Raw genomic sequence first — 3,268 nt, forward strand, 5'->3', positions numbered from 1 at the left:
GAAGAAAAGGAAAAAAAAAGAGCATCTCATTTATGTCATGTGAAGGACAGGCTTAGCACGTTTTGTCGAATTCCACAGGCAAAATGCGTGAAAAAAAAATAAAGGACGGTCATGTCCTTTCGCTAGTCGAAATATTCATAAACCGTAAAATAACCATATCAAGCATATAAACTGTTTTTGCATAATCAGGCGTGATTTTTTTTTTATTTCTTTAGAATCAAGCGAGTATAACATTTGGGGCGTCTTTAAAAAATTAGCATCTATCTATATCTATTTAAAAGGAAAGAAGTCAGTCATCAGATTTTGCCAAGTGTCAACATGCATAAATTACCATTTAGCAATTTTAGGACAAATTAGTTACAGTTTAGGTAATTAGTTACAATTTAGGTAAAACTAATTTCTCTTTTTAAAAAGTCAATTCCATTTTATATTGTGAAGAAGTTACCACCACATATAAATCTATTATTTTTAAAATTTTAAATACTGCTATATTTTAAACTAAAAAGGAACTCACACGCACTCACATCCCAATTCCCACAATCTACACGATCTCAGTAATTGTAGGAAAACAAAGCGTCATATAACTGACGGGATCCATATAACTGCTCTCTAAGACCCTCTTCAACTCTAACCATTTTCTTCTCCGATCAATCCTCTGCTACGCTGAGATTCTACCTCCTTTACGGGTACCTTTCAGCCACAAAGAGACTCAGAGATTTATTGCATGTATCTTTTTATTTTTTGTTGAGATTAACATTATCAACAGTAATACTAGCATGTTTTTGTCTTGACGTTGTGGAAGTGTATCTTTTCTTAAATCAAAACTTAAAAGAATCTCATAATTTAAGTATGTGTTTGAACCCAACAATCGTTTAACCAAAACCTAGAATCCCAAAATCCAAGGGCGAGAAGAAATCAATAAGGGAGAGAGTTTTACCGAGTGTGATAAAGATTTGAAGGTATAAAGTTTCATGCTTACGTCATGCATCTCTGTATAAAATTCTTCTTTTTTTTCCATTTTTTCCATAGCAGGCCTTATATTGGGTTTTCCCCTTTTTGGGATTCAGTTGTCGGAGTCGAAGCAACAATCTATTGGATCACAGGAACTCCACAGAATATTTTTTTTCTCTTTCTTCTGGTATGGCCAAAATTAGAATTACATCACAAATCAGTATTTGAATTGTAATTATCTTCTTTCTATCAATAAGGAATAGATTTTTTGAGAGATTAAAGAAAATATTTTGAAAGTTGTAATCTCATCAATTCTCAAAAGTTTTGTGTCCATTTGCCTCTGTTTCCATCTATTGTTCGTTGCTACTGTTGTTATTGATGATACATCATATGGTCTGTCTAGATTTCTTTCAATTTTTCTTTGCGTAATATGTGTTTTAATGCACAATTTCAGCTCCATGACTCATATTGTTTTTTGGAATAATTTGATAACTTCAAATCAATATACAATTTAAAGGTTGCTATGTCGTATAGTCATATTATATAGTAATTTGCAAGTTGTGAAATCTTCAAGTGCAGAAAAATGGGGTGCTACATTTACCCCAGTAGGACGTGCTTGCGCAAAACAAGCAGGCGGAAAAAAAGGTGCCTACATCAATGAGGAATAATCTGTGGAATCCACTGATCATGAGAGTTATTGCTCAAGTTTTTTATCATAAATACATGTGCCTAAATTAAGTTTTTGCATTTGATTCAAAGGAAAAATTTACCAATCAAAGGGTTTAATTGTTGAGTCTGAAAGAGCCTATTTTACCCTGTAGCCTATTTATGGTCTTACGTTGTTGTGATGATAAAACAACAATCTTATTTTTAATAGTCTACATGTTGAAGCAAATGAGTTCCTGTTACAGATACATATAATATTGTACAACCAATTGTCATCCGCGACTCTCATGTTCTGTAGCCTCAATGTTACAACAAAGTTATGTCAAAATTAGGCAGGTAAGTATATCAACAGGCTCATTATAGGGATTGTCCAGAATTAGATTTCCAGCAACAGTACAAGACTTTCTTGATTGTGAAAATATTGTACATCTCTCACTGATATCTGCTTCTTTCGTTATCTACTTCAGGATATGAGGCGGCAGTCAAATAAAACTAGGGAAACAATAGTAATACTTATTGTGCCACAACTAGAGGCTATAGTGAGGTTGAGGTGTTGCTCTGCTTTTGGATTGAGACCCTTTTATGGGGAATGTAAGAATACCCTTTTTTTTATTATCTATGTTGATTTTGTTTTGAATATGAGACAAATTTTATAGTCGTATCATTACATGAGTGCATAAGATGGAAGTTCCTTTTAATGTCTTTGCCTTGAAGTTTTTGTGTTCAAGTAATCCAATACATCGTTGTCTTTTGCTAGTAAATAGAGAACTTTGTATTGCCTTATAGTTGGGTAAGATTATTTTTTTGCCTTTGTTGATACCTGGTTTTACAGCATGAAATACCCTTATAAGCATTTTTTTTAATTAGATACTAAATTTAGCAGCACACGCTAGGGTGGCCAATATTAAAGAGGAAAGAGGAACAAATGTTTTACCGATCAATTCATCTAATAGTTTGCAATATACATCTGTTTCTACATGTAGCAATAACTTACCTTAAGTATGCAACAGAGAACTTTGTTCCTCAACTGTAAAGAATAAGTAGCTTCTAATGATGGTGTTTTCGATTGGAACAACATGATGGCTGTTATATCAGTAATTGACACATAATCTTGATGAGAATTAATGTTCTTATTGTAGATTCTGCTAACAAAGATTAGGTATTTCTAGGATTTTGGTTATCGATATGAGTCTTCATTTGTATCATCAACCAACATGATTGACTTGCTCATGTCTCATATACTTCTGATCCAAAGTACAAAACAACTGAAGGTGATGTCTTAATTATTGTGTTTATACATATTTTTAACTGTTTTTTATTTTTGTTGATCACAACTTGAGACAATATTTTTTTGTATTCTCGGGTGGACTAATCCTTTTAAAGCCAAGTACTAGTGTAGCATTACCCCAGTATGATGTAACATCTCTTGATAATTGATGGTCCCTGTCAATAATTTTATAGAGAAAGCCCGATTAAATTCATCTATTTGTTTTTTTTTGTTTAATTCCTCTAAATGTGGTTGCTAAATGTAGTCTGCAATTTATTTCTGTTTCTAATATTTCCCCCCATCTTTTCCTTTGAAATGATCCGCGCATCGAGCGAGTACTTATACTAGTTTATGATTAAAAGGAGAAGAAAAAGCATTCTCCTT

General features: G+C 32.7%; 1 long non-coding RNA gene across 1 annotated transcript; it reads left to right on the plus strand.

Annotated features, from left to right (window-relative positions):
- Nucleotides 1-569: 569 nt before the first annotated feature.
- LOC107777313 (uncharacterized) lies at nt 570-2,534 on the plus strand. The gene is made up of 3 exons (XR_001646168.2): nt 570-1,138; nt 1,863-1,953; nt 2,085-2,534. It is a non-coding gene; the product is annotated as an uncharacterized LOC107777313 (long non-coding RNA).
- The last annotated feature ends 734 nt before the right edge of the window (nt 2,535-3,268 follow it).

The sequence above is a fragment of the Nicotiana tabacum genome, chromosome 8 (genome assembly GCF_000715075.1).
Source record: "Nicotiana tabacum cultivar K326 chromosome 8, ASM71507v2, whole genome shotgun sequence".
NCBI lineage: Eukaryota > Viridiplantae > Streptophyta > Magnoliopsida > Solanales > Solanaceae > Nicotiana > Nicotiana tabacum.